This window comes from Melospiza melodia, chromosome 1 (genome assembly GCF_035770615.1).
Source record: "Melospiza melodia melodia isolate bMelMel2 chromosome 1, bMelMel2.pri, whole genome shotgun sequence".
Classification (NCBI taxonomy): Eukaryota; Metazoa; Chordata; class Aves; order Passeriformes; family Passerellidae; genus Melospiza; species Melospiza melodia.
In genome coordinates, this window is record NC_086194.1 from 122,785,369 (window position 1) to 122,798,179 (window position 12,811).

Genomic DNA, 12,811 nt, shown 5'->3' on the forward strand with positions numbered 1-12,811 from the left:
CTTCAACTGATGTACAAAAGCCCAGAAACACCCACTCAAGGGTTTGCATAGCCAGAGGTAGGAAAAAGTCTTTTCTTTCTCAGGTGAATTTAGGTTAGTCTGCATTACACATGAGAAGAGTAGGAAAGCCAAAGTCCTTCCAGTCTTTTGAGACACTAAACATCATACTCACTGCCTACATTAAATGTTGAAATGGAAGGGGAACTATTACCTCCTCCACTGACCTACTGCAGCATGCCTTAACACTTGGATTTCAAAACAAGGACTAAAACCACACACCTAAGACAAAATCTGGTACTAACTTTGTGATTGCATTGGTGTGCTCACTTTTGAGAGGCAGTGCTTTCAGTCAGTGTATTTCCTAATACGTTTGTACTTTTAAAGGCACAGGCTTTGCTACTCCCTGGACAACTGGGCAGTCTAGTCAACCTATAGCAGCACAAAGAAAACATACTAAAATGATCAATCTGCTTCAGTATTGTACTATGAAGGACATAGATACTTGCACCAAATATCATGAGTTAGCTCTAGTTGACAATAGCATTGGGAAATATACATGTAATTTAGTTAAGACAATAGGACAAGAGAGCAGCTCACTAGCTCACTAGAACAGAGAAGTAACTTAAGTCAAAGTGACTTGTCAGTCACTGTGAAAACTGTGAAGGCATTGCACACCTACAGGAATAGCAGGTTGTGAGTACCAGCCATGCTGAAGGCTGGTTTTTAGGTGCTAAGAGCATTTGAAGATAATCAAGAATAAGATTTTTTTTCCTACCTAGTCCTGTATTTGACAGTGTCTAGATAGTGTCTTTGCTTGGGCAAAGAACCCAAGGGATGAGGTGACCTGAGAGACTGTAGGAGAACAGGTGGCAAGGCTGGAACCACGGCACAGACCCACATGAATTCTCCCCTGGAATGTGCTCTCACCTGTGGAATGGAAGCTGTGTGATTTGTAAAACTGTACATATTGGTGACTGAAATATTTTGGTAGCTTAGTACATTCAGTCCCCAGTAACCAATTGTCATTTGGTCTTAAATCATGACTAAGCTGCAAAAACAGAGTGTCACAGAGTACTTCTGTAATAACTAATGAAGAATTACTTTCCATATATTTGTAACCCAACTTATTTATGAGATCTGTTAATGTAATTTATTTTCTTGCTATCTAACATTGAAGATAATACCTGAAACTCACCTGTAATATTCAACAGCAGGAAGAGAAACTTTATAGACTCTGCAGAGCAGTCTGAAGATTTGACAGATTACCTAGTTTTGATCGGCTTTCAGAACCATTTCCATTTTACCTACTTAAATTTTAAAAACTCCATTACTTTTATTCCTTTAAAATTCTTTAAGACTACTGTATAAGGAAAGATTTTAGAAATATGGTGAATTAGTAAGAGGACTGCAATAAAGCATACAATTAAAATTCTAATTTAGAAACTTATTCCCTGGCATACTAGACAGCAATAACTTAACCTCATTAATCTCCCTGATTTATCTCCAGCAGAAAAATTACAGTATGTTGATAGGATTTCATGATCCTTTTTTTATAGAAAGGACCCTCTGGGTACAATATGTACACTTGTACTGTAACTAAAGTGCAGGATATATTATTTTTTACTTGTGTGTAAAGGAAAATAAAGTTGGTCTCAAGCAGCCCTTATTTCCTCGTATGAAAATGTATTTCCTACTTTTGGAGGATTTAATGAGTACTTTTCATGTACAGCATGTGGGATTTTCTTATCTTCCCATTCCTCCCCACCTTTTCTTTTTCTTTACACAGTATGTAATTAGGAGTGTGAACCTGAGCAAGACTCATGACTGTAATGTCAGTAAACATAAAGTAAATGAACACAGGCTACTCTGTATACCAGCTAGCTCTATGCTTTGACAGGAAACCAGAGAAAGACTTGGACCACCACAAAGGCACAATCTACCCTCTTGTGAACAAAACTATCTGCATCATTATTTATGAACTGTGTCATCTCCTTGCTTCCTCCCTATGCTGTTCCAAAGGATGAAATTACATGTTTGTTGTACACACATGAGCAAAAAATGGTGCAGAGTAATTTATTTCTTAACGAGAAATCCCACCCACCAGGACACAGCTATTTCTTCACTACAACATGGTGAGGCACCGGAACAGAGAAGTTGTGGATGCCCCATCCCTTGAAGAGTTCACGGCCAGGCTGGATGGGGCTCTGAGGAACGAGGGAGAGATGTCCCTGTCCATGGCAGGAAGGGAGGAATGAGATGATCTTTTATGTTCCTTCCAACATAAACCATTCTGGGATTCTGTGATTTAAACAAAAGGGGCAGGACTCCAGGTCACCTACAGTCCACTGGATGTGTAGGTAAGCTAAATTCTAAATTGACTTCTTTACACTATCTTTGGCAGGATAACATGTAAATACCTCAAAGGACTTGGAAAGAAAGAAAATATTGCGGTTACTATGACATGGTTTGAATGAGGCCAAAACAGAGGCCTCTTAAAATGTTGTTTGAAAGCAGAGGCATTAAATTTGAGCTAATGTAGGTCTCCAAGGTACCATTACAACCAGATTTTTCACCTCTTGTTTTTAATTTCCAATTTATTCAGGAAACTATTTTTCAAGTCCCCTTCTGCCAAGCAAACTTTCCTTCCACAATGCTACTCAGAACTCAGAGGTACATCACTCCTAGATTTTTTTAATGTACTCAGAATGTTAGCAGGCAGATGGTTTCTAAAAACTGGTTTTATGTACCTGAGAACTTTGAGAAAATTATCTGGAATCTTTTTGTGCACTTTAAATTTTAATTCAAAAAGCTAATAAAAGATGTAAATATTTTTTCTGAGTCTAGCCCATTTTTCCTTCTAAAGATTAGCACTTTGATATTTGATTTACTTTAGAAATAATAGAACTTGCCCCAGGGAATGGTTTCAAAGAGCTAATGAAATATTATTAAAGTAGAGCATAAAGATACATGTGCTGTGAAAAAAGAAGGCAAGGACTGCAGATTTTTACTTCCTACACTACAGAGAAGGGTTTGCAATTGGTTTAAAATATAACAAAAAAGAGAAAACAAATGGAAGAAAAGAAAAAAGAAATTGAAATGAAAAATTCAGAGTGAGACAGAGAGAAGGAGAGGAGAAGAAAATACAAAAAAAAAATGCAGGCACCAGAAGAAAAGGTCTACATTTGGCTGAAGTGGTGAACTAAGTTTTGTGTTTCAATCTTTAAAATTTTCTGTTCACTCATGTTTTACATAGTGATTGATGAGAGCTATTTCATTTATTCCTTAGATATGCTATGTAATAACCAAAACAAGGCTTAAGAATTCCAAAAAACTTTTCTGAAGTGGGAAATACTTTCCATGGGAAAATATTTTTCCATGACTTGACTGACACTGTAAGCCTGTGACACTGTTCTTCGAGTAATTACATTATTTGAAGAAAGACTATTTAATACCTGTGCCCTTCTGCTCACTCAAGATTATTTCCTATGAAAGGTGATCAACATTGAACTTGTGGACACATGCACTGATAGGAAAGGTGACTTCTGACACACTTCTAGGTAATCCAGTAATATTTTTGTCTGATTTTATCAGCATAGATCATTGTAATCGAGACAGCGCTCTGAGCTCAGAATTCACAAGAACTGCCTGACTTTAAATTATCAGCTAACTCAGGCAGAGAAAACCTGATAAGATCTTCAAATCCCCTGTAAAAACAAGCTGTTTGTGATTTAGAACCACGCAATTTGGAAAAACCTTCAATGTAATAAAATTCCCTGAAGGAATAGAGAACGGCATGTGGAAAAAGAAAACAAAAGCAAACTAATGTTGAATTTGAAAAGTGAATAAACCCCTCCCCTATCTTCATCCAAGTTGTAATGTACACACAGCTGATCTAACCTTTCAGAAGTGATAAAGCACCCCTCAGATTTGGCTCACTAAGTGGGCCTCAAGGGTTTCCATGAGTGTATCTCGGCTGCTCTAGTTAATATAGTTTGAATAGAAGATAAGAGAAAAACAAAGCTCACATAAGAAGATTTTAATTCTGCTACAAGGCAACACTGACATCACATTTAACTACAAGATAAAAGCCAGAAAACACTGGTGTGCACAGATGGAACACAAATATTTTGCACTGTTTTTTTTCCCATAGATAAGATAGAACTTTTCAAGGGAAGTAAGAGTAGTAGGGTATGCTAAAACAAATAAAGGTCTACTTGCAGTGCCCTTTCAGAAAAAGGATAGCCCTCCATTGTGCTGGCTCATTACATTTTTTTGATCTTCACAGGAAACTTGGGTGCCTCAATGTCTGCTTTGCTTGTTTGCAAACACACTGTTTGCTAGCACATATAAAGTCAATTAGTTACTCCTCTGGGCTTGACTTTTAGGCCAGCAGTTTCCTTGTTCTAAAGAAAAAGATGTCCTATCTAAAAACTACATGTCTATTTACCACTTTTGCTGGCTGGCAACCAGTCCCTGAGCTGATCATTTGGTACACTTTCTGCTTTGGGGAGAGCAGTAATGGGTCACAGTAGAGCCACTGAGAACTTCCACAGCAACGGGAGCTCCTGCTACTTCACTGCTCAAAAATCCTGGCTCTGGGTTTTAAAGTTATGTTCCCTTTTCCAAGACATCCCTCTGCAGGCTCTCACTCTGTAATTGCTTCCTGTCAATCATCTCCCCTTTGGACGACTGCACACTTACTGGAAAGGTGGATAAAACCTTCAAAAAAATGGTGTTGGTCCTAGATGATTTCCCATCTGTCTGAAAAACTACTCAAAGAATAATACAGAGTGTTTAAGAGCACATAAAGATAATCAGAATAGAAATAGTAGAGGTAGTAATGGGATTGACAATGATGACAAGTGTTGCTGTCAATTGTTAACCTAATTATTTTTAGTTTGCTCACTGTACACTGACAGACAGCAGACCTTCAATACAGCCCCAAGACTACTCATTAGAACAAACAGTGTCTGCTTAGGCACACTAATGAAGAGCTGCAGCTCACCAACCTGAATTGCCTTATTTTGATGCTTGAAATGTATAGACAGCACTTCCTCATTCTAAGAGAGGGAACCCTGCATAAATTCATCAACCAGGCTTAAAACCAGACAGTTCATTCAAATATATAATGCACTGAATCGAGGCTACTCAAATGACCCAGGCTCAGCTAATGGATAATGTGTAGTGGAAGTACTCTGTGGAAGTTAACAATGAGGGAGGGACAAAAAGGGCTTGTCCCTAAATGCTCTTATTTGAAGAGCAGTTCTGCATCATTCATTTACCATCTGATATGCAATACTAATATTTTCTCAGTAGAAAAATAAAATGCATATGTGACAATTCCACTATAGCATGTGATTACAGGAGCTTATTGATGGACATTTCGATTGTCCAGTTCTCTTTCTATGTAACCACCTATTATATTCCAAGAGAGAAATTTTCAAAGAGCTTTGAAAAGTCTTCCGAACTTGCACAATACAATGGGGATCTCTGAATGTCCCAGTGAAAATATCTCTTCCTTCTTATTTATCAGTGACACAGCTACATCGAGAGAATACACTCTGCAAGTGAAATAAGTACTGAACTAACTAACAGAAAAAAATCTATCTCCGTTAATAATGATGGAGAGGGGAATTTGAGTGTCATGAGTTACTCACTGGGCAGATATTCAACAAGAATGTCTCATCTCCTCTAGTTTGGTGGCGTTTTAAAATTACTATGTACAAGTAACACAGTTTAGTAAATTAACAACCCAAACGTAATACTCACAGCAAACGGATTCCAGCAAAAAAAGAAAAAAAAAAGAAAAAAAGTAAAAAAAAAGAAAAAAAAAGGAAGAAAAGTATCATTGCTTGACAGAACAGTCTTTTTTCTAAAGGACAATATGGTGAGGACATGAAGTAAAGAGAGCTACCTGAAAAGTTACCAAGTCTATGTTAACACAAACGGATTATGAGACATGAAACTTAACAAAGAAATAAAGGGTTAGTCACAAAGAGAAAATCAGTGCAAAATATTGTTTATATTCAGAGCCTTAAGAACAGAAAAGGAGCAATCATAGTTCTGCACTTAGATCATACCTATGACATTATTCTGCGGATTTTCTCCTGGTGTGCAGGACTCTTCTGAACATGTCACCTAGCTACTCTTTTGTTCAGATTCTGCTCTTGCTGAGTATCAAAACAATTCTTCAGTAATGAAGATTGAGGTTTAATGACTTGATGTGTAATTTTGGCTTCTGCAATCTGCTTCTTGATTTTATCTTTTGCATAAACTGAACAAAACACAGCAATTTATCAGCTATCTGTGGACATTTCAAGATTTATATACATTGCAGGTCTAAATTTTTATTCTACATTTCCTTTCATTAGAACACTGCACTCAAGCTAGATTCATTGAGGCAAGCCAACATTATAACTGCTCTGTTGAATAGCAGCAGATGCCTTTATTTTCTGCATCCCTCTATAAAACAAAACTTCAAAAAATTTGAGTCTCTATATAAATATTTCCCTTAGAAGACAATACAAAGATTCCAGGCATCTGTTTCTCATTAAGCCAATTACTAGTTGTTTAAAATAGCAACCCAGCAAAGTCCATATTTATTAGATTTATTAATGAACTCCATGAGCCAAATTCTGCAAATGGACCACAACAAAATGATGAAGAGTGAGATAAACGGACAAGAGTGACCTGGCACTGAAATGTTCCAATCCTGACATTAGGTGGAATAATCAATATCCAATCTAAACCTCCCCTGACACCAACTTGATGCTGTTTACTTTTGTCTTGTTGCTTGCTACGTGGGACAAGAGATCCATCCCCACCTGGTTACAACCTCATTGCAGCTGAAGAGAGAGGTAAGGTCTTACATGTCCCACTCTGGCCCTACCTTGCTCTATGTCACCCTGAATCTTAGTTCTATAAGAATACATTTAAAAGTATATCTGAGACAATACCTCAAAAGATTATGGTTTGTGTTTTTTTTTTATATTAGGTACTTGAATGTGGAAGCTTTCATTCTCTATAACTTCACTGTAGTAACAATAGCTGGCAATTAAACTTTTCATATCACCTAAAATACAAACACAATATGATAACAGATCAAACTTGAATTCTGGTGTAAATCAAGATAATTTTTCTATTTTACATTAGAACATGCTGAAACCTTTCCAGGTGTGGGCAGAAACTGTATGGTGAATGAAGTATTTCACTGCTTTATGGACATGAATTTCAGCTTAAATGCAGTGTGTATTAGTGACAATCAATATAGTACTTTCTACAGAGTACTTTTTTTCCTTTTACTTCATGAAAATAGAGAGGAAAACAAACTTTTTAGGATTTTTTTCAGTATTACTGCACTATTAAGCTTGAGCACTCCAAAACACTGCTGTTCCACATTAAAACAGTCATATGGGTAGCACTATCCAAATATTTCATGACACCAAAAAAAATCATCTTACTATTACACTTCCAGATTTGTCAGCCAGGTTTCCAGGGACTCTGGCAGGGAGTGAGCTTCAGGTATGCTCAGGCATGTGCAGGTATGTGCTTCATACTGATGAAGCACAAGCAGCCCTCTGTGTCAGTGTGCAGTTAGACCAAAATTTAGTAACTTCATTAGTTTCTTGGCCCCTGGAAAAGGACTATTTTTAAAATAAGCAACCTCATCCCCCTACAAGGTATTTAAAGCAATTCCACTGTAGCATACTTCAGCTAAAAGAAAACACACTCCTAGTTATGTCAAAATGAAAGACATGCTTCCCAACTAGGCTGTCCTTCTACATAAGCAATGTTCAAATATCAATTAATGGCAGGAAAAAAGTCCTTATAAAAAATGTTGCCAAAAATAAGAAACACATAGTCTCAATAGCAAGAAATAAAAAGCAATCCACAAAACAGTTAATCTTCAAAGAAGCCATAAATCCTGCAATAGCACAGCTTTTATAGCTTTCTTTGTGTGCCAGAGATACATGTGCTTAGTAAATACCAGTAAAATAAACACAAATGCTGTGAAAAAAACTGACAAATGGAGGGAAAATATGTCAATCTCAAACCAGATCTACAATTAAACATATAAAAAGCATGAGCAATTTATGTGATTTTCCTTGCATTCAAACAGTTTTGCATGTTCCAGCTACTGTCGCTTCTATAGACTTGATTCACAATGTAACCATCAAAACTCAAAATTCAAGCTGCTGATGTTGTAAAAGAAGAGACAATTAAAAAGTCAGTGGCAGAACTAAAATGTGTAGAAAACTACTAGGAAAGCAGCAAGACACCAAATTTTCTTACATTTAAATGTGTTTCCCAGTGCAAAACCAAAGCAAATGCTTTGGTGCGGTTTGGAAGCTCAACCTGTTTAACTTCAAAATTCAGATAATGGTGCCCCTTTTGCTCTCCAAAACATGAGAAGTGGTTTACTGCCCACACTAGGAGTTTCACTACCTCAATGTATTCTGATCAATACATCTCTCTTGAAAGGTTCTAATTAATGGAAATGAGACACTTTGCAGAATAAAGAACTGCTCAGAATAAAGGCTCAAGGATTAGGCTTTAGCACAGCAACTAAATGCATTTATATGAAAGTATTTTACAACTGAATTTCTTTTATTTTCCCTCTTTCCCTTTACAGCATCATCAAGCTGCAGCCCAGTCCACAGCAGTCCTGCAGTCCACCAGTAAGGCAGTGGACCAGGAAAACTGCTGGTAAAAGAAAATAACTAGAAAACACTGAAGATGCTATTTGATTTAAGAAGCAGTTTGTGTTCTTTATAAATTGAAGTGATGTTAGTTCTATAAAATTGACTACCAGTATGGCAAAAAAAAAGAAAAAGAATTACTATTTCACATCACACTGTTTGCTGTGTATATACATGAGCATTGATTTATTTTTTTTCCTTTTGATGTGAGTTAACAGCCACACTGGGTCAAACCAGAGGTCCATACAACCGATTAGTTTTTCTGCAACAGAACTAGTAGCAGATGTTTACAAAAAAGTATGAAGAATAGAGCAAACAGAGAGTGAATCTTTCCCCAGCATACCCTTTTAGCTTCTAGCAATCAATGGCTTTCCTGAGCAATCTCTTCCTCAGTCAGAGACTGCACACAGCCATTGTGTTTAATAATGAATTTTTCTAGCTCATTTTTTAACCCATTTATAATTTTGGCTTCACAGCATCTTGAGGCAATGAGCTCCACGATGTAATTATGTGCTGTGTGAAAAATATTTCCTTTTGTTCATTTTAAACCTGCTGCTTAATAGCTTTGTTGGGTGCTCCTGATTTCCTGTACTATAAGAAATAATGAGTAATTGCTGTTACCATTGCAGAAGTAACACTGATCTCTGGCACAGCTCAGAATACCCTAAGGGGGTATTACAGCAACCAGGAATGAGTGATATTTCACTGTCCTAGAAGGAAAGTAGAGACTTGGTACTGGACCTGATAAAGTGGTTCTCTGTCACTTGTAAGGATTTCCTTACTCATATAATCTTTGCCTAGTTTATTATGCCAGCCTTAGGGAAGCTGTGTACAACAGCATTACACAGAGCATGAAAGCTGGAGTTAAGTATGAGTGGGTGAATGAGCAAAACTACAAACCCAAAATGCAGAGTTTTACTTTAGTTTCCTTTGTCCAGCTTGACAAGCAACACCAATGAAAAACAGAAACAATTGCAGATAAAAAAAATCAAGGCTAAGTGAACAAAAGCTCAGCAGATATCACAGCCTCATACAGAGGACACTGTTACTGAAATACTTTTCAACCAAATAATACACTTAAATTTTCTGGCAATGACTAATGGTTGACAGCACATGGAAGAGCAATACTGGGATCATAAAAGACTGACAAACTGTTGCATGCAGACTTTCTCAAGATTAAAAAGCATGTGTCTTGACAGTCATGCTTAGATTCAGAGGACTTTGGAAGGACATGAAAAATCTAAAAAGAGCTTCACACTACAAGCTTTTCCCCATCTAAGTCCCCTCTCTCCTTTTCTAACTATTCATGTGGGGTAGGAGGTGGCTGCTTTTACTGCTATTTCCTGAGTAGAGGATGCAGGATCTGACCTACCTTTCTAACATTTGTCATGTCATACTGGAAGTCTGTTGTTTGACCATCATTTTTGGGAAGGAAAAGCACAGAGATGGCTCATGTAGATATTCAGTGTAATCAATGGGAATGGTAATATTATCTCATTTCAAAACTCTAAGCTCTGTGATACAACCAGGTATTTAAGCATCAAAAGCAAATTGTTCCTGCTGTCATCTCCCAGACTAATCACAAACTATGCTTACTTTAGGAACCAATACTGCACTGTGTGGAAGCTTCCACCGTCCTAAAGCCAGCAGTAGGAGGCATTCAATTCAGAAAGGAACCCTTTATGTACAGGACAGGGACAAAAAGCTACAATTTCACCAAAAGAGCTTATGCCCCCTTTACTGGAGCCTCCCTTTGTTAGCTGAAGGCAGCCATAGCTATGTCTGCCTCTGAACAGCCCCAGCCCATGCATCAAGGAAGTTCCTCACTTCTTTTTATTCCCTTTGGTGTGTGATTTAAGAACAGAGATGGTCTGTCTCTTGGAGACCCAGACCTCTCTCTTGTAGATACAAGAATTTCTTTTCTGTAATATATTAAGAACAGTTATTATAGCATAGGCAAACACCTTAAAGCTACATGAGTAATAACTGAGCTCAGCTGATTTTTACAGAAACATGATCCATTTATTTTTAACACAGGCCAAAGCAGAGCACTGTCAGTCATGAATCTTTTGAAGACCTTAAGGGGAAGGAACTGCACCATTTATGTGGATGGATATTCAAGCTTCTTCACCGTTATATGACCAGGTCTATGATGTCCCTTGTGTGGCTTCCATTTATGTAAAATGTAAAACAGGAAAGAAGGTATATTCAAAGCAACTTCGAAACAGTCCCTTAAATCCCTTTAAAACCAACTGAACTTCAACACATGCTTAAGGTCTTCCCTATCTTGGATTCCAAATCATGTTGTAGACCTAAACCTTTCAGCTTTTGTGTGTGGATTTATGGATTTATGTGCGACCTGCTGTTTCTGTCCTGTGAAGAAGTGTTAATATTATGAATTTTCATCAGTCTTGAACTGAGCTGCAAACTCAGTACCTCCAATAATTTTACATGGTTGACACTGCCATAATGTCATTTCTGAAATAGTGACTCTCACTGACAGTATTTCACTAGTCCCCAAAGCCAGCCTGCTTTTCCTTCTGCTCTCCTCCTGGGCAGCTTTGTTTCCATGGGTACTCTGGACATCAGTTTTGCCCTGGATTTTCTGCCCATTGTTACCCTGCTAATCTTTGCCTGACCAAGGTACCTGCATCTTCTCACAGCTGTTTAGCAGGCCATGTCCCCTGCACCTCTGAAATGACTTGCTGTGCACCCAGGTGACCTCACTGCTAATTACTAAGACAGATGCAGAGCCAAGCAGCTCAGCAAACAGCACAGCCCCATGACAGTGCAGGCAGGGGCATCACGGAGACCCGGCGTGATGGGTAAACCAGGGGAGCAGCTATCACACAGAGACAGAGGCAATGGCAGGAAACCAGCAAGAGAGCATAGAAGCTTGCCAGCCCCCTTTTCTGCTCAATTATGACCTGGCAGATTTTCAGTGGACTTAACACTTCCCGCAGACTCTTTTGGGCCCGTCAATTCAGTATGCTGCAACCAAAAGAAAGAAAAAATTCCTGCTAGAAAATTATGAGCATCTGTTCCATTGACAGGACAATCACTAAAGCACTACAGGAAACATGCAAGAAGAAGTCTTGTATTGTAGTCAGAAAACATCTTAAAAGATACTCTGAGCCACAGGCTACATAAAAATACATATTTTCATTTCCTGAAAAATTTGTAATGGCTACTTATTTAAAACTACTGCATTATAGAAAATATTGCATATTTTACATATGCTCTGGATAAACTGATGCTAAATGAAAACCCCAACTGCTAAATTATGCTAATTTGATTTGAAAAGTGTTCCTCTCACTTTCCAAACAGTCAGTAATAATGCTCTGGTCATGAGACCAGCAATGGATTAAAATGCCTAATTATTTGTAGTGAATAAATGCAATCTGTAGAAAACACATAGTGTATATATAATTAATAGATTATAATTGCATTTAACATCATCTGCATAATTCAAAATGGAATAACTACATGACTGATTTTTTTATGTCTTTTTAAAGGGCACTAATAAAATATGAAGAAGCTAAGAAGGCTTATATGGGTAGGAAGTAATGAATAATATCTTGAACATTAAAGCACAATATATTATTCTGTGCACATAAATAGGACCAATTCATTTTTGCAGGTGCAATGGGGAAAGTATGGTACATCAGCACTTTTCCAAAGTAAATAATATGTTAACTGAAGAAGAGATTACAGATTCTGATCAAATATTCAATATCTTATTTGAATAATTAATAAGTCAGGCTGGTGCAAATATGCAGCAAATGGCCTGCAACATTTCAAGAACTTTTCTTTGTTGCAAATCATACTTGTCACTAGCATTTAGAATGTTTAACCTATCACCTAACAGCTGTGAGCATTAAAGACATTCTTGCAGATTTCCCTCTGGAAATTCACACTATGACTGAAATGACGTTCAGTGGCCTCATTTAGTTTCCTACTGTTGTGTTCAATAGCCCATAACAATACACAGATTGGCTAAATCTGAAATTAAACCCTGATTTCAATAGGTACAGAGAGAGCATAAATTTCATACCAGGTAAAGCACAGTAGCAAGATCAGTCGGCAAAAATGACTTCACTAGTGGACAACCA

The 12,811-nt window shown here is 37.4% G+C and overlaps 1 protein-coding gene across 9 annotated transcripts in view; it reads right to left on the reverse strand.

Annotated features, from left to right (window-relative positions):
- Nucleotides 1-12,811, reverse strand: part of PTPRM (protein tyrosine phosphatase receptor type M) — a 441,289-nt gene that overhangs the window by 66,592 nt on the left and 361,886 nt on the right. The gene's annotated exons all lie outside the window — the stretch shown is intronic.